Source organism: Colobus angolensis, unplaced genomic scaffold (assembly GCF_000951035.1).
Source record: "Colobus angolensis palliatus isolate OR3802 unplaced genomic scaffold, Cang.pa_1.0 Scaffold14, whole genome shotgun sequence".
Classification (NCBI taxonomy): Eukaryota; Metazoa; Chordata; class Mammalia; order Primates; family Cercopithecidae; genus Colobus; species Colobus angolensis.
Window position 1 is genome coordinate 19740025 of NW_012114488.1, and position 23490 is coordinate 19763514.

Here is a 23490-nt window from a genome sequence, read left to right on the forward strand (position 1 = left end):
TAATCCCAGCTGCTAGGGAGGCTGAGTCAGGAGAATCGCTTGAACCCGGGAGGCGGAGGTTGCAGTGAGCCGAGATCATGCCACTCCGGCCTGGGTGACAGAGAAGACCTCTCAAAAAAGAAAAAAAATAAAAGAGCAACTTGAGGCTTACCAGCAGGGCAATCATAAACTAAAGGTTCTGCTTCAGAATAACAAGGTGAATTTGAAATCCCAGTTCATAAGTTATCATTTTGAGCATAGCAATGACATATTTTAATTACATATGTTTTTGTTTTGTTTTAGTTATGAGTAGAAGGTGGTGAAATCAAAGTGATACTTACTGACGTTATCAGTGGTAAGTATCAGCATGTCACATGTTTGAGGACAATGGCCTTGGGGAACCTGACGTTTCCCTCCATGTCCTCTGCCCAGTCCTGGGTTCTGAAACATGTTCAGACTAGATGCTTTTGCTATGTGACCTCCCCTGGCTGTCAATGAATTTAGACAGGTTTGGTGATATTGGTCTCACTCTTAGATCATGAAAGAAGCTTACCTGGAAGCTCTGTTCTCATATACCTGAAATAAGGCCAGCTGATGAGTCTAGGGCTTTACTAGTGCTGTTATTAAATTTTTGGGGAAAATGTAAACTCCCAATTCAGCCTTTCTTATTAAAAATAAATCCAATCCCCCTTTCGAGATAAGATTGTTTGCCTCTTATTGAAACTCAAAATAGTAACCCAAGAAGGAAGCTATATAGATAGAAATGAGTCATGGTTAGAAATTGTTTTGCTGCAATGATATCTCTGTATTGCTGTGTGAAGATTTTCCTTGTGCAAAAGGGATATACTAGGATTGAATGATTGATCTATTCATTCATTCATCGAGAAATCACTGAATTCCCAAAGCATTTTCAACTATTACACTAGGTTTATAGGAGATTCCAAAACAGATTCCCAAAGAGTTTTAGTCCTTAGAAAACTGATAATGTGATTAGGGAATCAGGAAACAACCAGAGAACATTACCCAATCATGATAATGTATGAATAAGTGTTGGGAAAAGAAAGTTAAGGAAAAGGTCAGAGAATGTGGGCATGGTAAAATTTTTGTGTGTGTGTGGAATGTACTATGTGAATTGCTGAGGAGACGGTAGGAGGGCATCCTGAGAGGGAGAGATAAGACCAGTACTCATCCAACACACAGTTGACAAATACTTATGGAACATGTCTTATGTGCTAGATTCTGTATTGGGTACTATGGAGAATAGTGGCTGAATAAATAGACACGTTCTTGTCCTGTGGGAGTCCCCAGTCTAGTGGAGAAGACAGGCATTAGGCCTACATACAGGATTCATGCATACTTACAAATTGCATTCAGTATGACAAAGGAAAGTTACAGGACCTAGCGAGAAAGAATAATAGGAAGAACCTACTTCAGTGCTTCCTGAAGAAGTAACACTTGGGGTGACACCTGGAGGAGGAGAAGCAAGGAGGCACGAGCGAGCAGAGGAACCAGCTCACATGAGGGACTGAGGAGGGAAAATGCTTGGTTTGTTTAACAAGGGAAGGCAGGAAGGTGTGGCTGGACAAAGGTAGAGGGAAAGAGAGAAAAGACTAAGAGCATAAGCGAAGAGAGAGCAAAGACAGGTAGGCTGGGTGAGCCTGTGGTTTTGATGTAGCAGAGCTTGCCTTGTGTGTAGATAAAATGGGGAAGACAAAGAGAGTGAGGATTCTTGAGGCTCACTGTGTAGCAAGAACATCGTCCAGGTGGTATTTCAGGAAATTCTCAAAAAGCCTATAAAGTAGATGGAGTTATTTCTATTTCATAGGTCAAGTGAGGCTCACAGTTTTCTCCAACTCGCCTGTGATCACACAACTGACAGATAATGTGAAGACAAAGACAGTTACCTACGTAATGTGATTCAGAGCTCCACTGAAAGAACCAATCTCCTGTCTACAGGTTGATGTCTGAAGTCCTCAGTTAGACCCACGTGCTTTGGGCTCCGATCCTTGTTGAAATGCAAATACTGCAGCAAGGGTGGCAGAAAGAAAACTGTGTTCAAGTCCCCCAATTAAATACTTCCCTTAGTAGCCCTACGGTTTTGAGGTTGGATTCTCTGGGGTTTCCTTTTCTTATCTGCAATATGAGGACCACCTCTGGTGTCCCCATTCCATAGTGCTGTAGGAAGAATGAAATGAGGTTTCTACCAGTGACATTACTATACAAAGGTTTATTAGCTTGCCAGACTAATGCAAAGAACTATGTGTCATCCCTTTCTTAGCATGAATGAATTTAGTGTGCATTCACAGATGAGGAGTGTGAGGGAATAAAGCTTGTCTGTGGCTGAGCTGCAAAGGGAAGGGATGGGAAAAACAAAGGAAAAATGTGCTTGCCCCATGACCCTTGCAAGGGTCTCCAGCCTCATACAGGGGGTCAATTCAGAGGAAGGCTAGGGAAGTTATCGACCACCTCTGCTATTTAAACATAATGCCCACACCCTCCTGCTTAAAACTATACTGCACAATGCTGCATCCACTTTCACCAGCTCCTTGGTCCACCTGTCTATTTTTAGCTCCAGTCCACCCATTCTTTAAGGTCTGGGCTATATCACAGTTCCTCTGGGAAGCCTTCTCCAGCTTCCAGCCCAGGATCATCACCCACCTCCACTAACTCTTGTTCTTGCAGTCAGAACCACAGTTAGGCATTTCATTGTGCATGAGTGTTTGATTAGTGTTAGCTGCTTCTTGGTGTGTATCATCATCATCTAGCAATGGGCTAAACCTACTGACTGACTCAGAAGCACTTTCTAGCTTCTTAGCTTTCTAGCTTCTTAGCTTACGGAAAGGTACTAAGCCCAGAATCTGCTTTGCTGCACAGGCCAGTGATTCCCTATGGTAAGTTTGCAGACCCTTTAAAACACACACACTTGCTACCACCCTCAGATATTCTGATTCAACGACTGTGAATTAATTTTGTATTTATAAAACTAGAACAGGCTGGGTGTGGTGGCTCATGCCTGTAATCCCAACACTTTGGGAGGCCAAGGTGGGTGGATCACCAGCTTGGACAACATGGTGAAACCCCATCTCTACAAAAATACAAAAATTAGCCAGGCATGATGGCGGGTGCCTGTAATTCCAGCTACTCTGGAGGCTGAGGCAGGAGAATCACTTGAACCCGGGAGGTGGAGGTTGTAGTGAGCCGAGATCACGCCACTGCACTCCAGCCTGGGTGACAGAGCATGGCTCCGTCTCAAAAACAAAAACAAAAACAAAAATAAAAAAAACACAAAAAAAGTAGAATAAAGTAATAAAGCTTATCGTTTTCTACCATCTTTTGTATCTTCAGCCACCAAGGTCAGTAAAAATGATTTCCTCTTAATTTCTTCTTGCTTTGTGCAGTGCAGGCACTTTGTGCCTCCCTTGTTCCTTAACATTTTGGTATGCTCTCCTCGCTCACTTCCCATGGCCCTGCATAGTACTATTAACCTTCCTAATGTAAGTTATTTTGTCCCTCATCTATTTTTGTTGTTCACTGGATCAAGTTCAATCGCTTCCTCTTGAAAGTCTATGCCCTTCCTTCTGAGGTCCCAGTGTAGACAGTCAGCTTCTCACCCTCTTAAGTCACTCACTCCAGCCTCTGAGCCTGTCAGGTCAGTCCCTGCACTGTTCCCCATATGCCTTTTCTCTTATCTCTGTGCAATCATCAGCTTCCTTGCTGACCTGGGATATCTTTCCTATGTCTCCTCCTTCGAGACTTCCGGATCTTACTGGTGTCTTCCTAGGAAGTGATCTTGATCTCGGTGGATGTGGAGTTTAGGGGAAAAATCCCAGTACACATTCCTTTGGTGGGTAGAAATGGGTCATGACCATTGCATAAATAATTACAGGACCAAAGGATAATAGTTGGGCTCGGGAATAAAACTTGCAAGGCTTTTGCATGTAGGGGTGAGTGAAATTATAAAATGACCTAATCGTTAAACTGCTCAAGTTTAGTAGACAGGAAAAAGAAGAAAAACATGACAGAATGTGAAGCCTGCTGAGGAAGTAGTGCGAGATTTAGGAGACGATGATGAAAAAACTGTCAGCATCCAATTGCAATGCACAGGTCATCTGGTATATGCTAAGCTACAAACCCAGTTTTTACCGTAGAGGTTTTGCTCTGTGGGACTAGATACTACTGCCAGCCTAGCTTCTCTGTGCCTGAGATGCCTTAAATATGCCTGCTGAGGTTTTTTTCCTCTTCAGGAAACATGATTTCTCCAGCATTTTGCTCACAAGACTGGTCTGGCTCCCTACACCGCCCCCTCTGGTTACAGCAGGCCCAGTATGCATTGCAAGGTACCTTCCTATCTACTGTGACACTGAGAACTAATATTTTTACTGAAGATCTCAACTAATATGAGTGAGCCACTCATGTTGAAGTGGAAAGACCACTAGATTGGGAGTCAAAAGACCGTGGGTCACATTTTGGTTTGGTTTTGAAATGGAAATTTTCTGAGTTTTGCTTTCCTCATCCATAAAATTATGATAACAATGTCTGTCTCACAGGGTTCTTAAGATGTGAGCACTGAGGAGAATAGTAGGATAGAACTCGTGAACATTTGTGCATTGTGCAAAAATGAAGCATAATTAATAGCTTCAGGAGGCAGATTAATTATTGCAAGGCATTTTACAGAGAAAAATAAAATAAATGCAGTTTTCATAAATAGTATACTTGAATTATGAAAAATAGTATTTTTATGTATAAATAACTTTTAATGGAAATTCTTGTTAAGAATTAGAATGCTAATGCTGTATTTTTTGGTTCATAGCAAGATGGTACATGAATACACACACACAGTCAATATTTCTCTTTCAGCTCTTCTTGAGCTGAAATCTCTTGGAATTGTTGAGAAATGAGGAGGCCAAGCCGGAAGTTTCTACTGAGGCTCTCCAGTAGATAGAAAGTGAAATCTCATTCTGTTTTGTAACCAGTCTCAGACTATGTCCTAAGAGACAATGTCATAGCAGCTCTGAATAAAACTTCCCCAGGGAAAACCAAAGATATCTGATTAATTTAACTCCAAAAATGCCTCTTTGGTTTTCTATAACATTATAAAGCATTTGAATCTGCCAGGATGGTGTCTTAAAAAGCTGGAGATTGTTGCTTTTGGTCTAGGAATATAAGACAAAGAGAAGGCACACCATTCGATCCTTATGGACAATGCTGTTAAATTGGATAGAATGTTAACTGCTTCTCCAACCCTCAAATCCCATTCCTTTAGCTATGCCAGCTTTAATGGGTATTTTAATAACCTTTCATCAAAGCAGTTATACTGGTAATGGGAAATTTATATAAAGTTTTTAAAAAAAGTTTATTATTTCTTTTTATATAAAAAGTGGTTGAAGACCTACAGTGACATTTAAGCTCCCCCATCTCCAGTTTTTAATCTCTCAGTGTCTTTCATTTCGCCTGCCAAGAACAGCACAATTAGTTTCTTCAGACTCCTAAAGCTTTAACAGACACGGTATCTTGGCTGAACAAAGCAGAGTATCTAAATAACAGAGTATATGGCCAGAAACGACAAATTGTAGAGACATCTGGCGGTTTCTCTAAAGCAGCACTAAGCAAAGAAAGAAATGAGTCCCCAGATGAAACAAAGAAATAAAGAGATTCAAAAATAATAATAATAAAGATGTATTCAAGTGCTGCTCAAAGGCTTGTAGACATGGTTACCACAAGCCCTTGGTACCAGTAAAAACAGTAAGAGGAACAATAGCAGCAAAGTTCATTAAAAACGACTGAACTTATACAGCAGAATTATTCCAAGGAAATCATAACCTTCTTTTGAGTATTAGTTCATTTATCCTGGGCAACAGCCTTATGAGGTGGACAGGAACTACATTTATTGAACACTAGGGTCTGTGTTACTTTCGTTTACATTTATTATCTCATATGATACAACAGACCTCTGTAATATTATCTTTTTTTTTTTGTTTTATGGAAACTGAGCAGAGACATGAGTAGATTTTTTTTACCCAAGAGCTGTGGCTGGTAAATGCAGAAAGAGGATTTAAATTCAGAATTATCTGACCCCAAAGAACATGACCCTATGATTGCAGCACTAGTCACAGAGTTTGGATACTTACATGGGAGAATGTTTTTTTTCTTTTTTTCTTTTTTTTGACAGAGTCTTGCTCTGTCGTCAGGCTGGATTGCAGTGGCACGATTTCGGCTCGCTGCAACCTCCGCCTCCTGGGTTCAAGCAATTCTTCTGCCTCAGCCTCCCGAGTAGCTGGGACTACAGGCACTCACCGCTATGCCTGGCTAATTTTTTTTTTTTTGTATTTTAGTAGAGACAGGGGTTCACCATGTTACCCAGGCTGGTCTCAAACTCCTGAGTTCAGGCAATCCACCAGGCTCGGTCTCCCAAAGTGCTAGGATTACAGGTGTGAGCTACCACACCCAGCCCATGGGAGACTTTTTAAAAAATAATAATTTCAACAGTTTTGGGGATACAGATGGTTATATGTTATCTTGTTATATGGATAAGTCCTCTAGTGGTGATTTACACTTGCATGGGAGATTTTTAAAAAAATAATTTCAACAGTTTCAGGGGTATAGGTGGTTATATGTTATCTTGCTATATGGATAAATCTTCTGGTGGAGATTTCTGAGATTTTAGGGCACTTGATATGCGAGCAGTGTGCACTGTTCCCAATATGTAGTCTTTTATCCCTCATCCCCCTCCCTACCTTACCCCGGCCCAGTCCCCAAAGTCCATTCTATCACTCTTATGTCTTTGTGCCCTCACAGCTTAGCTTCTGGGAGATTCTTAATAAATATTTGTTCATTGACTGACAGCAAACAAAAAACACTTAACTCCACCCAAATTACCTGCCACTGAACCTTGAGTTAGAGGATGGGGAGATGGAAAAAAAAAAAAAAGAGGAAAAATGCTTTCCATAAAAGTCCAGGTAAAAGGGACCATTTAGGTTGTTTGAACCTGATGAAAGCGGGGAGAAAATACTAATAAGTAATGACAGTAGCAATTATAATGAAAGGTCATGTTTCCATAATTTACCAAGGGTTTTTCATATTCACCAAGCCACTTATAATTAAAACTGACCAGAATCATGCATACCCCACTTTTTCTCTCCATGACTCAAGAAGCATCTCTTAGAAAGATTTATAGCAGATGATCAAAATACCATTAGGATTAGCTGCCACTTGTCACAGACTCAGATTCTTTGTGCTGGTCTTTGTAAGATCTTGATTAAATCTGTCTTTGCCCTCCCATTATCACCCAATCCCTACACACCCCTTCCCACAGCACTTCCTCTCAATATCTCAGTGAATGGCTCCCCATCTGCCCCTCACCCATGCCAAAACCCTTGGAAGTTGTCATTCTGGTCTCCACCCTGTCCCCATGTCCAATCAGCCAGTAAGATGCTACCTCCAGTACTGTTAGAATCCACCTAATTTCTCTCATCACTTGTGACAGACTTGGTTCAGGCCACTGTGTCTTTTAGACTACCTTATGAGCTGCCAAGTGGTATCCCTACTATTAGTTTTGTTCCTTCCTCAATTTATTCTTCATACTGATTTCCGAGTAATCTTTCCCAATGGAAACTGGATCACATCATCTCCAGGCTTAATACCCTTTAATAGATGCCTATCATCCACAAGACCCTTTACTCCTTTCCACTGTAACTCCACATACCCCACCTAAAGCTTACATATACAAACTGCAATACACAGAACAACTTGCAGTTCTTTTGAATAAGCCATGATCAGTTTTGCTTCAGGGCCTTTCTTCATAAGATTTCCACTGCTTGAAAACACCAACTCTGTGCTCTGTTTATCAGTTCTGTCAAATGGGATACCAATAACCTGCCCCACAGCACTGCTCTGAGGAGTAAATGGGCATGTGTTGTTTGGCTTATAGTATCAATGCTAGACACGTCAACAGATGCTCGCTCTCCCTCCCAGGCCTTGGTTTAATTTCTATGTTTTAGATCTTAGGTTCTCACTGCTCTTAGGGTCCTTGGGAAAGTCTTTCTTCATCACTTAGGGCTGGTTTAGATGTTCTTCCTATATGGCACCACAGCAGTCTCTACTTAATTCTATTTAAGCCATATTGTAATTGTCTGTTTACTTGTGTGTAACTCTAACTAGATCAAATTCTGTGAGATTAAGAAGTATGTGTTGTGCATTATTGAGTTATCTCCAGCATTTAGAGTCATTGATACTCAGTAAATGATTGCTGAGTAATCCAATCAGTTAGACGAAATGAACTTTGAATATTCTAAGATTATGGCATCTGGATACCACATCTCTTTAGATATCACTACTTTGTCTTTGTATACTACTTAGCATGTTTGCCAAGTGCTATCTGTGTATAAATGACCTTAGTTTTTCTATCTTTTTATTTTGAAAAAATTGAATACTCATATATCTTTTGCCTAGATTCACTGACTGTTAATGTTTTGCCATATCTGTTTTATTTGTCTCTAAACAAACACATATTACTTTTATGGAACCATTAAAAATAAGTGGCAGATCTCAACAATGCAGCATGTGAGAAGCCCCCACCTGACACATACATGTTGCCCTGTGATAGAAGTGGGGCAGTGGGCATCCTTGTTTCAAAGCCTAGGGAGGTGAAATGACCTGCTCAAAGCTTCAAACTGCTTAGTCTGGGGTTGTAAATAATTGTATTAGGGCTTTCTACATTGCACCACTCTGCCTCTCTATGAAGTTCATGCAAAGTTGAAAATATTGCAGATTTTATTGGTAGAAATAAATGTATCCCTCATCTCTGTCCAAACTTTCAATCTGCAAATTCTGAGTTGAGTGTTTAAAAAGAAAAAAACCTTTGGCAGGGTGGTGACAAAAAATACTCTTAGGAGATTCTTGTCTTGTCTCCTACTACACTATTCTGAATTCCTTTTAAGAGAGAAAAAAATAGAAAAAGCTCTCTTTATATTTTAACACGGATGGTAGAGTCATGTGGTGATGCCCATCCACTGGCACGCTACAGCTGGCTCCTACTTTGCAAGCCAGTTGTTAAACTCATTATTAAAAATTAAAATTGTATTATATAACTTTATAATTAAGTAGAGTAAAGCAAAGGTAATAAATTTGAAAAACTCCTTATTTCCTAATTATCTTACTCCATTTTACTATTATCTATGGTCTTGAGGTTAAGTCTGTTGCATCTGTACAATGGAATACTACACATCTCCTCCCAATTTCACATTTAGTGAATTCATCTTAGTAGCTTAAGATTTCATATTCAATCAATTCATCTTGGTAGCTTAAAATTGGCCATGAAGTGGACAGGAAGATTCAATATTGTGAAAATGGCCATACTGCCCAAGGCGACTTATAGATTCAATGCTATCTCTATCAAGCTACCAATGATTTTCTTCACAGAATTGGAAAAAACTACTGTAAATTTTATATGGAACCAAAAAAGAGCCCACATAGCCAAGACAATCTTAAGTAAAAAGAACAAAGCTGGAGGCATCATGCTACCTGACTTCAAACTGTACTACAAGGCTATAGTAACCAAAACAGCATGGTACTAGTGCCAAAACAGATATACAGACTAATGGAACAGAACAGAGGCCTCAGAAATAATGCCACACATCTACAACCATCTGATCTTTGACAAACCTGACAAAAACAAGAAATGGGGAAAGGATTCCCTATTTAATAAATGGTGCTGGGAAAACTGGCTAGCCATAAGCAGAAAACTGAAACTAGACCCCTTCCTTACACCTTATACAAAAATTAACTCAAGATGGATTAAAGACTTAAACATAAGACCTAAAACCATAAAAATCCTAGAGGAAAACCTAGGCGATACCATTCAGGACATAGGCATGGGCAAAGACTTCACGATGAAAACACGAAAAGTAATGGCAACAAAAGCCAAAATAGACAAATGGGATCTAATTAAACTAAAGAGCTTCTGCACAGCAAAAGAAACTATCATCAGAGTGAACAGGCAACCTACAGGATGGGAGAAAATTTTTGCAATCTACCCATCTGACAAAGGGCTAATATCCAGAATCTACAAAGAACTTAAACAAATTCGCAAGAAAAAAACAAACCCCATCAAAAAGTGGGCAAAAGACATGAACAGACACTTCTCAAAAGAAGACATTTATGCAGCCAATAGACACATGAAAAAATCCTCGTCATCACTCGTTATCAGAGAAATGCAGATCAAAACCACAATGAGATACCATCTCACACCAGTTGGAATGGCGATCATTAAAAAGGCAGGAAACAACAGGTGCTGGAGAGGATGTGGAGAAATAGGAACACTTTTACCCTGTTGATGGGAGTGTAAACTAGTTCAATCATTGTGGAAGACAGTGTGGTGATTCCTCAAGGATCTAGAACCAGAAATACCATTTGACCCAGCAATCGCATTACTGGGTGTATACCCAAAGGATTATAAATCATGCTACTATAAAGACACATGCACATGTATGTTTATTGCGGCACTACTCACAATAGCAAAGACTTGGAACCAACCCAAATGTCCATCAATGATAGACTTGATAAAGAAAATGTGGCACATACACACCATGGAATATTATGCAGCCATAAAAAAGGATGAGTTCATGTCCTTTGTAGGGACATGGATGAAGGTGGAATCCATCATTCTCAGCAAAATAGCACAAGGTCAGAAAACCAAACACCACATGTTCTCACTCATAAGTGGGAGCTGAACAATGAGAACACATGGACACAGGGAGGGGAACATCACACCCCATGGCCTGTTTGGGGGTAGGAGGCTGGGGGAAATACCAGCTTTAGGAGAAATACCTAATGTAAATGATGACTTGATGGGAGCAAACCAACATGGCACATGCATACCTCTGTAACAAACCTGCACGTTATGCACATGTACCCTAGAACTTAAAGTATAATAATAATAAAAAAAGAGCAAAAAAAATCGGCCATGAAGAATTTATGCAACAGAAACTGACAAATACTACAAACCATACCCTCCTCCCCAAGAGCTAGTTGTTAAGTATTTACCAGGACACCACTGATTATGCCCCATTTATTTTTCTTTTGCACATTCAATAATCAGGTCTTTCCGAAGTTCCAATCAAGTGTGCAGTATGGTACCAAGAACTCTTTTAAAAAAGAGGGGGGCCTACCTCTCACCTTCTGTTTTTAGCCTCTCTCTTCATTCTGCCTTTTTACAGAGGCCTGTTTTCATTTCTGAGACCCCTGGGATCCTTTTCTTTCTTTTTTGACTTTTTAAAGTCTTTCTTCCCAGCTTTTTTGCTTCTCCCTATACCCTGCCACTGACTATGTTCTCTAAATAAAATAACCTAAAAAGAAGAGACTGCTGAGATACTATTCTTAAGTAATATTGATAGCAACAGTACACCTAAAAATCTTAGGAAACTTTGTAAGGATTTAATAAACCTATAAAATAATATATAATTAGCTTGTATGCAAAATGATACTAAAAGTCTCCCCTTCTTAGGCATGCTAACATTTTCTTAAACTGCAGTATTAAAATTAGCATTCTTAACATGCTTGAAAACTTTTTTCTTTTTATTACCAGAGGCACCTTTCTTCTCTAAATCTCTGATTTTCCTTTTAGGGCCAGAAGGACTCCACCAAATTTCAACACTAAGATAACTACCTGTTACCAGTCATCAACAAATAGTTACTGAGGACCTACCATGCATCAGGAACTGCAGATGCCGGAAATAATATGGACAACAGACCCAGATTCTGCCTCATTACTTTTGTAGTTTTCTACTGTTCAACTCTTGATATACATCTAAGGAAACTGCATCATCTGTTAAACATAGAGCTTAGATCCTCTTATGAGAGTTCAGGCACATTCAGGGAGTGTGGCTGTAGCCTCTGATTCTCTTAGATTGGCAGTGAAGGAAGAATCCCTACAAAGGCAGGATCTGCTGCACTTTGGAATCTCACCTCCTGGCCCTAAAATCAGCCTTGAAGAGTCCTTACCTCCTGCCCAAGTAGGCACAATCAAACTACTCTCCAAAAAGCACAACTCTTCCTTCAACAAGACTCTTTTCTTCAAAAACCACATGCAAGTGAAGACTTCACTGGGTATGTGTAGACCAGACATTACTAAAGTAACTACTTGTAGTGAGACATGAGCTGGTATCTGTGCATTTACGTGGGGCTCTGTGATCAGAAATGTCCTGTGCTTGGTTTAATGCTCTGTTGTCGCTGTCTTAGAATTCTCTGCATTTTTATTTTGCCCTGGGCCCCACCAATTATGTGCCTGATTCTGCAGCCAGACTTTCTGGTCTTTCAGGATAGATTACTTGTGTGGGGGTTGTGGCTCTTCACAGTGGCACCTCCTTTCTTCTTCAGACACTGAACGGTAGGAGACAGACAGTGTCTTAACTCCATCACACACGAACACGACCCTTCACATCTTTTTACAGAGTTGGGATTTTCACTCCCTTTTATTTCTCCCTCTCAGTTCTGTGGTCTTCCCTGAGGCTCGTCTCTTCCTTGGGGGTAACCAACACCGAAAATGGTGTCTGCCTTCAAGAACATGGTAGCTCTCCGCAAAGCCTTAGAGTCCTAAGTACAATAACCATAGCAGAGTATGTGCCACACAAGGTAGTGCTGTGAGATGCACACACACACACGCCCCCAGAAGAAAGGGTTTCATCACAATAGATTAGTGGGGGAAATCCCGCGAGGTGAAGGGACAGTATCTCTATCAAACAGGTAAGAAAATGCAGATAGCTGAGGACATTTGCTCCTTCTGTGGGGCAGGAAATTATTTCTCCATTTCATGTTCCCTTCAAGGGAAAAACAAAACAGGAAGCTCAAACTATGTTACCCTGCTGCTACGTGACTTTGTGTAAACCACTTAATCCCCGATCTTCTGTTTTCTCATCCTAGAAACAAAGGCCTGAGAAGGAATGAGTTCAGCAATCCCTCTGGGCCCCAAATTCTCTCATTCTAGGGAAAAATGAATGTTCTTATAATGAGAGATGAATGCAGAAGGAAGTAGAGACAACTGCATTGTGGTGGGAAATCTGTGCCTGAGGTACATTTTAATTTTTAATGTCTTAATAGCCCCCAGTTTTAAACAGTCCTGACCTCTTTAAAGATGGCTGCACCACATCATACTGCCTATTACTGGGAGAAACAATCCTCTTGTCCTAAGACATAAAATTTCTTAGAAAAGAAACCGATACTTAAGAAAGATTGTACTGATGAGCTTTCAATCTGCACTGTTGTCAGGGAGCCCATAGAAATCACATTTTGAAAAAATTAACCAAGGGCAGCTGAGGAAAATTGTCATAAAGAGTTCGTTTTCCTTCTGTAACAATAATCACATAAGAGAGCTGTAATGAGAAAGAAAGAAATGAAGAGGGGCACAGGAACAGGGCACAAAAAGCAGTGTTGTGCATGTGTCAAGTCGAATGTGGAGATGGGGTAGAGATTGAGAGGAAAATGGACACCATTTGTTAGTAGATTAAGCAGAAAGTCTATCAGTCAGGATGCTCATAATTGCTCTATCAAACGGCTAAGGAAGCTATTTAGCTCTTTGTTTCTTCAGTTAACCATAAAGGGTCAATGTTAGAAATGAAAAGGAAAAAGGTGGATAAATTATACAGAACTGCACGGTGGAATACTGCGTATCCTCCCTGGAGTTATGGCGGGAGTAGCTTTGAGCAAATTCCAAATTTTCATATGGGTTCTTCATTTCTTTCCTCCATTCAGCTTTCCGTATCAGGCATAGATTATTTATCACAGCCCCCATTATTGCGTTAGCTTGAGTAGTCCTCTGGCTCTCTGTCTGCAGGAGGATACTCATTTTGCATTTGTAATTACCAGACTTAAAAGGAGCCAGTTAATTCTGCTTCTGTTCTGGGGTCTCATCTGGTAGAATGATGTCTTAAGAAAAAATATGGGAACTGAATTTTGTTTGGGCCTGGAATCCCAATTACTCTTAATCCCAGTATCTCACTGGTATAGATAACTAATGTTTATAGAAGGGATAAACTAATGTTTATCCACTCTTTCCCCAAATTCCTTTTCACTGCATTAAACAGTTGTTAGTTTAGTAAATTTGACCTGCCAGTGAGTTCAGAAGCAGAATCTTTCCTTCTTTAATCTTGTATTTATATAGAAAAGTGTGAGTTGGAGGTAACAATTATATAGTTAATTAAGTTAATATACATGGTCCAAACATCATTCTAGAGATATAGGCTCCTGCAGTTAAAGAGTTCCAGTTAACTGGATTAAGCTCTTCCCTCTGCTTAATGTTTGCTTCCCTCTGTAGCAAACATCAGTTTTATAGTAATATTAGTTCTACTTGTCATATCCGTTAACAGTTGAAGGTATCTATTTTAAAATCAAAGGTAGTATTCACTACCAGACAGAAAGCCAACTTTTAAATTTTATTTACCTCAAGTTTTGTTTTTGTTTATAATGAAGACCAAAGATATATATATATATATATATATGGCTTTTAATGCCATAAATACATTAAAAGTATGATTGTATTTTTATCATCAAGCTTCATTTCACTGTAGTTTTCATTATCCTCTCTCTGCAGTGATTTTTTTCTCCTTTTCAATTTCCATAACACTATACCATATATTTCTTTTGTAATGACTGATGATGAATGCTGATTTTTAACATTAAATATTTTATGTGAAGAATTAAGCCATTAGCAGACTGTGCATAAATATGAATGTATCATATTCAAATTACCAAGTTAGATCTAGAAAATTTAACATGTTTAATATAAAATTTTAGCAAATTTGTGTAAGTACAACCTCCTGAAAACTTTACAGACAGATAACCTACTGTTCACTTAATAAACATAAACACACAGTTTTCTTTCTTTCTTTCTTTCTTTCTATGAGACGGGGTCTCACTCTGTCACCCAGGCTGGAGTGCATTGGCGTGATCTCTGCTCACTGCAACCTCCACCTCCCAGGTTCAAGCGATTCTCCTGCCTCAGCCTCGCGAGTAGCTGGAACTACAAGCATGCGCCACCACACCCAGATAACTTTTGTATTTCTTTTAGTAGAGATGGGATTTTACCATGTTGGCCAGGCAGATCTCGAACTCCTGACCTCAGATGATCCACCTGCCTCGGCCTCCCACAGTGCTGAGATTACAGGCATGAGCCACCATGCCCGGCGAGCAGTTTTCAAAATACTATCCATTTGTATAGCGCTTTTCAGTTTTTAAAGCACTAGTTTAAACATTTTATTGGACTTTCACAACAAAAATACAAGGGACGCAAGACTATTTTATCTCCATTCTACAGATGAGGAAGCCAAGACCTCATTAAGGTGTAGTGCCCCGGTCTACCTAGCACCTATAACTAGCAGAGTTCAAAATACAGTCTAGCTCTATTGACCTTCAGTGTTTGTGTTGGGTAAATTCATCCTCTTTCTATGAAGAGTTGTCATTATTTGAGTCTAGGGCTGGATACGCATTCATTAGTGCAAATCTAATCCTTGAGTAGTATAGGCACACCTTGGAGATGTTGTGGATTTGGTTCCAGAGCACCGCAATAAAGCAAAAATCACAGTAAAGTGAGTCACACAGATCATTTGGTTTCCCAAGCATATACAAGTTATGTTTACACTATATTGTAGTCTATTAAGTGTGTAATAGCATTATTATAGTATAGTGTTTTAAAAAACAATGTACATGCTTTAATTTTAAAATACTGTATTGCTAAAAAAAATGCTAATGATCAACTGGGCCTTCAGTGAATTGTAATCTTTTTGTTGGTGGAGGGCCTTGCCTCGATGTTGATGGCTACTAACCAGGGTGGTGGTTATCAAAGTTGGGGCAGCTGTGGCACTTCCTTAAATTAAGACAGCAATGATTTGCCACATTGATTGACTCTTCTTTTCATGAAAGAGTTTTCAGCGGGATGCGATATTGTTTGACAGCATTTTATCCACAGTAGAATTTATTTCAAAATTGGAGTCAGTCCTCTCAAAATATGTCTCTACTTTATCAGTGAAGTTTACGTAATATTCTAAACCCACTGTTGTCATCTCAACAATGTTCACAGCATCTTCACCAGGAGTAAATTCCATTTCAAGAAACCATTTTCTTTGCTCAGCCATAAGAAGCAATTCCTCATCCTTTCAAGTTTGATCATGAGATTGCAGCAATTCAGTCACGTCTTCAGGTTCCACTAATTCTCTTGCTATTTCTACCACATCTGTAGTTACTTCCTCCACTGAAGTCTTGAAGTTCCCAAAGTCATTCATGAAGGTTGATATCCACCTCTGCCAAACATCTGTTAAGGCTGATAGTTTGATCACCTTTCATGAATCACAGAAGTTCTTAATAGCAGCTAGAATGGTGAATCTTTTCCAGAAGGTTTTCAATTTGCTTTGCTCAGATCTATGAGAGGAATCACAATGGGAGCTATAGCCTTATGAAATATATATATACATATTATATATATATATATTTTTTGAGATGGAGTTTTGGCTCTTGTTACCCAGGCCGGACTGCAATGGCACAATCTCAGCTCACTGCAATCTCCACCTCCCGCGTTTAAGCGATTCTCCTGCCTTAGCCCCCTGAATAGCTGGGATTACAGGTACGTGCCACCACGTCTGGCTAATTTTGCTTTTTTAGTAGAGATGGGGTTTCCCCTGTTGGTCAGGCTGGTCTCGAACTCAGATGATCCACCCGCCTCAGCCTCCCAAAGTGCTGGGATTAGAGGTGTGAGCCACTGTGCTCAGCTTGCAATGTATTTCTTAAATAATAAGACTTGAAAGTTGAAATTACTCCTTGATTCATGTACTGTAGAATGGATATTGTAATAGAAGGCATGAAAGTGACATTAATCTCCTTGTACATCTCCATCAGGACTCTAGGGTGATTAGGTGCACTGTCAATGAACAGTAATCTTTTGAAAGCAGACTTTTTAAATAAACAGTAGGTCTCAACAGTAAGCTTAAACACATTTAATAAACAATGCTGTAAACAGATGTGATATTTACACATATGTTTGAAACACTTTTTATTTAAAGTGAGAGACATCACAGAACATAAAACAGAACTACCATTTGACCCAGCAATCCTATTACTGGGTATATATCCAAAAGAAATTAAATTGTTCTACCAAAAGAAATGTGTACTCATATGTTTATTGCGGCACTATTCACAATAGCAAAGACATAGAATCAACCTAGGTGCCCATCAGTGGCAGACTGGATAAAGAAAATATGGTGCATATACACTATGGAATAGTATGCAGCCATAAAAAATGAAATCATGTTCTTTGCAGCAATTTGGGTGCAGCTGGAGGCCATTATCCTAACTGACTTAATGCAGGAATAGAAAACCAAATACTGTATGTCTTACTTATAAGTGGGAGCTAAACATTGAGCACCCAAGGACATAAACATAGGAACAACAGACACTGCAGACTACTAGAGGTAGGAGGGAGAGAAGGGGCAAGGATTGAAAAACTAACTATTGGGTATTATGGTCAGTACCTGGGTGATGGGACCATCTGTACCCTAGAGTTCAGGGTACAATATACCCAGGTAACAAACTTGCACACGTACCCCTTGAATCTAAAATAAAAGTTGAAATTACAACAAAAGTAATAAAAAATAAAGCGAGAGATATGTGACTCTAACATGAACACATAGAGGCCATTGTAGGACTATTAATTGGTCCACTTGCAATATTGTTGTGCCTCATGCAATCGGGAGGCCTGAGGAGAGGAAGAAAGACAAGAACAGCTGGTTGGTGGAGCAGACAGAGCACACACAGTTATTGATCAAGTCCGCTGTCTAATGTGGTGCAGTTTATGGTGCCCAAAATAATTACAGTAGTAACATCAAAGACCACCGATCACAGATCACCATAACAGACATAATAACAAAAAAGTTTAAAATACTGAGAGAATTACCCAAATGTGGCACAGAGACACGAAATGAGCACATGCCTTTGGAGGAATGGTGCTGGTAGACTTGCTCAATGCAGGGTTGCAACACATCTTCAATTACAAAAAAAAAAAAAAAAAAAGGAGTATCTGTGAAGCAGAATAAAGTGAAGCACAGTAAAACAACATATGTACAAACAAATTTTAAGAGAGAGCTGAAGTATTTTTGTAAAAGTACAGAACTTAGAAGAAATGAAAGAGGTGTCAAATAATTTGAAATTAACAAGTGTTAATAGTCTTTCTCACTCTCTCTGGATGGAGCAATGGTTCCTCTCATAAAACCTCATGCTAGGATGAGAAGGATTATAATAGATTTATCAAGGCTAGCAAAAGAGGAAATAAACTAGTTGCCTGAATAATTTCTGAGAGTGACAACGGTAGAATTAGTACACCAATTCCAATATCTCCTCTTCACTAATATGTACATTTTTTTTTTTTTTTTTGAGATGGAGTCTCACTCTGTTGCGCAGACTGGAGTGCAGTGGCCGGATCTCAGCTCACTGTAAGCTCCGCCTCCTGGGTTCACGCCATTCTCCTGCCTCAGCCTCCCGGGTAGCTGGGACTCAGGCGCCCGCCACCTCGCCTGGCTAGTTTTTTGTATTTTTTTAGTAGAGACGGAGTTTCACCGTGTTAGCCAGGATGGTCTCGATCTCCTGACCTTGTGATCCGCCCGCCTCGGCCTCCCAAAGTTCTGGGATTACAGGCTTGAGCCACCGCACCTGGCCATATGTACATTTTTTAAGCAGAAATTTTATTATAGACTGATTCTCCAAATTCCCCTATATGGAACATTATTTTTATTTCTGTTTTAGACAATATTTGTTCTAGATTTATCCACATTTATCAATACCATTGCTCACTATTCCTTTTTTTTGGTCTCAGCTTTGTTGAGACAGAATTCACATGCAACTCACCCATTTAAAAGTATATCTACATTTTAATATATTCACAGTATTGTGCAATCATCACCACAATCAACTTTACATTTACATTTTCATCAGCCCCCCAAAAACACTGTACCCTTTAGCAGTCTACCCCATTTCTCCATTTTTCCCTCCCAGCCCTTGGCAACCACTAATCTAGTTTGTGTCACACTGTTCCTTCTTGCATCTCAGCTCTTTCATTTTCCTTCTGCCAGAAGTAGAACTTCCCTCCATTCAGCAAACAAAAATTGTGACGTTTCAAACCAAATGCAGAAATATTTTCCTTAATTTCTTCTCATTCCTACAGGCAAAAATATGTAGGACTTCCTTCTTTGAGCTGTGTTCATTAGGATGAACTAATTTTTGAAAGATCATCCTGATGATCAGCTCCTAAGACTAGTAGTGAGTTGAAGCTGCTTTCAAAAGAGCAAGTTACTAAAATTTTCTCTTCAAAAAATTAATCTTAGTCTCTTTTTCTTAACTGGATTTTAAGATATTTAGTGTTCAATGAAGACCTCTTAGGTTAGTAATTGCCTGCAAAATATTTAAGACACATACTTGTAAAGAAGAGTCAGTATCGAGGAGGCAAAACAGCTTCACGGGGACCAGGGAAATGTATTGAGATAGCAGAATAAAGTTCGCATTTATTGAGGGGTGTTAACGAAAAACAAAGCCAGACACTAGTTAAAGGTGGTAAAGACAGTTTCTCTTCAGTAATACTACTGCAGTAGTGGAGAGAGACTTCGGTATGTTAGATATGAGTTCTAAATTTCTCTTCAAATAATCAATATGTCAGTATGTTCAATTCTTTGCCTTCTACTTTTAAACATAACTTCCTCATAAAGCAACCTTTTTCCATTACCTGCTCCATCCTGACTCATTCCGATTACCTGCTCTTTTTCCTGCCAAACCTTACTCACCCCGTCACTCTCTTTAAATTAGCCAATTGGAATTAGTTTAGCCTGTACGGTCTAACTCTAGCCAATAGGGGAACTACACAGCAGCAGGGGCCACGTGTGTCAGGGATAAGAATCCCCTCCCTTGTCAAGTGGGCACTCATCATTGCTCCATCTGTAAGGGCGCACCCTTCTGTAGAAGTACATTGCCTTGCTGAGAATTAAGAAGAATATTTTATATTCGAGTGTTATTTCTTTTGCAGCACCGAAACTTTATTTATAACAAGTATAAAACTGAGCTCAACTCCAATTGTGTAGAGGTGATGGTGGTTTAAAGAGAGACTGATGAAACAGGGAAGGAGAAACCAGTGGCAGGTCCAAGAGAGTCAGGGAAGTGGAAAATTACAAAAAACAAGAAGGGGCTTGGTCAATGTAATCAGGCCATCTGGTTTATTAATTGGCACTTTATGTAGAAGGAACAAACTTCGAATCTCCAGGACAGGAAGTAATTTTACAAATCGGGTATAGCACCTATCAAAATTAGTCCCTTACCCTTCCACGGAGCCTTCTTACCAACAAGAGGGTGGTAAGAAGACAGGAGATGGGATGGTAGTGGGGGAGCAGGGGTTGGGGATGAGTGGAACTCACGCTACCTCCTTTGAGGTCAAAGAGACAGCTCCAGGTCATTAAGGAGACAGCTCTGGGTGGTAGAAGATTTACATATCATAAAAGCAGTTTATAAGCAGGCTAACTATTTGTACTTTGAAAGCAATCTCTCTTTTCACTTTTTCTGCTTTTAAGATCTTCTCTTTTACTTTGGTGTTCTATAGCTTTTCTTTAATATGTCTTGGTGTAGAAATCTTTTCATTTATCCTGTTTGGGATCCACTAGGTTTCCCAGTTCTAAGATTGGTATCTTTTAAAACTTGGGGGAAATTCTTATCACTCCATTGAGTATTCCTCTTCTCCATTATCTCTATTATCTCCTCCTGAAACTCTGATTAGATATACGCTTACCCTTCTTACACTAGCCTTTATAATGACCCATGTTTCATGCTTTCTATCTTTTCATTTCTCTGGACTGCATTCTAGCTTGTTTCTTAGGATTGATCTGCCAGTTCACTATCTGCATTATTATCTAATACATTGAATGGTATTATCCATTTCATTATAATTTTTAATTATTATATATTACTTTGCAGAATCTAATAGTGTACAAACACTTGGCCTATTTTTATGATCTCAGGTTCCCTGATCATATTTTCTTTTCCTTCTTTTTTTATTTTTTTAGAAACTGATGTTTATTTCCCATTAACTTAATTTCCATGTTGCTTAAGAGCCCATGCAAGAACAGCTTAAGACCATTCAGTGGTTGCTCCTTCCCATTCAGTGGCCTGAGTGAGCACTGGGAGCTGCTCCAGTCTTCAGTAGGGAACTGCTGAATAGTCACAGAAGGCATCTGCAAGCCTTCAGAACAGTTTGCAACCTCGGGCTGAGTAGCAGTGAACTCAGGAGCTGAAGCAGTCCATTCACCCTGAAATGCCTCCTTGGTCAGAGGCTTCTCAGCAGCAGCCTGCTCTTCTTTTTCAGTCTCTTCAGGATCTCTGTAGAAGTAGAGATCAGGCATGACCTCCCACGGGTGTTCACGGGAAATGGTGCCACGCATGCGCAGAACTTCCCGAGTTGGCATCCACCACATCAAACCCACTGAGTGAGCTCCCTTGTTGTTGCATGGGATGGCAATGTCCACATAGCGCAGAGGAGAATCTGTGTTACAGAGCAATGGCAGGTAGGTTAACATAAGATGCCTCCGTGAGAGGCTGGTGGTCAGCCCTGGGAGAAGCTGTGGCTCCTGGAAGGTTGCCTGGATTTGGTTAGTGAAGTTTCCAGGAGTGAAGAGGCCAGGAATTGGAGTGGCTCCAGTGGCAGCAGCAAACTTCAACATATTTTCAAACTCTTAGACAATTTCCCTTCTTTCTTTCTTTCTTCCTTCCTTCCTTCCTTCCTTCCTTCCTTCTTTCCTTCCTTCTTTCCTTCCTTCCTCTCTCTCTCTCTTTCTCTCAGACGGAGTCTCCCTCTGTCACCAGGCTGGAGTTCAGTGGGGTGATCTCGGCTCACTGCAACCTCTGCCTCCCAGGTTCAAGTGATTCCCCTGCCTCAGCCTCTGAAGTAGCTGGGACTACAGGTGTGTACCACCACCCCCATCTAATTTTTTGTATTTTAGTAGAGACGGGGTTTCACCATGTTGGCCACAATGGTCTCAATCTACTGACCTCGTGATCTGCCCACCTCAGCCTCCCAAAGTGAGAAAATTTCTTTAAACATAACTGTTTTATATTCCATGTCAAAAGTTCTATTATATGAGGATTTTGTGGTCTGTCATTTTACTCACAGTGCCTTACTTCTTTTATTGTTTTGCGATTCTTCACTCTTGACTGCTCATTTTATAAGAAACTTTATTTGTGGTATCTTGAATCCTGGGCTGAAATTGAGTTCTTTCAAAGAAGTTATAAATTTTTTTCTGCTAGTCACCTGAGGACATGGTCGTCTGGGATCATGCTTGAGGTTTTATGGACCACACATGCACGATGAATCGGAACTCAAGCTAAGACCAATTTGGGATTATGAATCCTCAGAGAATTCTATCCTCTCACACTGTGCCAAAATCATTTTGCTCGTGAAATATCAGAGTTTGTTGCAAATTCATTCTTACATTGACAGTATAGCTCTCTAGAATACTGTTATTATGAATGCCTCCTGTTAGATTTCCTGCACTAACCAAGACCTAGGCTGTATCTCACAGCTGGTCCCACACAACCATCAGAATGGAAGCCAAAGAATTCTAGGGTTTAGCAAACATTCTCACAGCAATACCCACTTGGGAACTTACTTACCAATCGGATTTTCTGATTTTATTTTATGTTAGGGATCTGTTCACTCTTTACTTCCAAGCAGCCTCATAGATATAGTTGTATATTTAATAGAGACATATATTTTAATTATTTCATCATATATTTTAGTTATTTCAACAGTGAGGGTGACATAGATGATATAGGGTACCTATTCTACCATAGTATTGGAAATAAAAATTGTTTTTATTTTATTCATTTTCCCTTAAATTCATATAAATTTATCCCCCCCCCCATTTAATCAGCCACTTAGAGGAAAAATTTCTATATCTGTCCTTTTATGGACATTAAAAGATTTTGTTTTGTTTCTGTTTCATTTTTAGCAACAAATGCTTCTTTCAGTTTACAGGAAAAAAAAATGGTTCTATTTGAAAGATACTCTGACATGCTATTAAAGGAAGTGTGGAATTGTACATGGACCCCATAACCTTGGTCTTGGTGTTACTACTATGATTGTGATACATTACAAGGCAAAAGATTTCACAGATTGTAATTAATGTTACTAATCAGTTGAACTTAAGATAGGGAGAGCATTCAGGTGGGTCTAATTTAATCAGATAAGCTCTTTGACAGCAGAGTATTTTCTCTAGCAAGTAGCAGAAGGAGTGATTAGATTCCACACAAGAGAAGGATTGGCATAGTGTTGCTAGTTTGAAGATGCAAGGATTTGGAAAGCAGCCTCTAGGAGTTGAGACCCCCTAGTCAATAGCTAGCTAGAAAACTGGGACCTCATTCCTACAACCACAAGGAACTGGATTCTGCCAACCACAAGAATGAACTTGGAAGCAGATTCTTCCCGAGAGTCATCTCCAGACAAGA

The 23490-nt window shown here is 39.7% G+C and overlaps 1 protein-coding gene and 1 pseudogene across 1 annotated transcript in view; both read right to left on the bottom strand.

Annotated features, from left to right (window-relative positions):
- The window catches only part of HS3ST5 (heparan sulfate (glucosamine) 3-O-sulfotransferase 5), a 184360-nt gene that overhangs the window by 7924 nt on the left and 152946 nt on the right, over positions 1-23490 (bottom strand). The window lies entirely within an intron of this gene.
- LOC105506822 lies at positions 21042-21707 on the bottom strand (annotated as a pseudogene).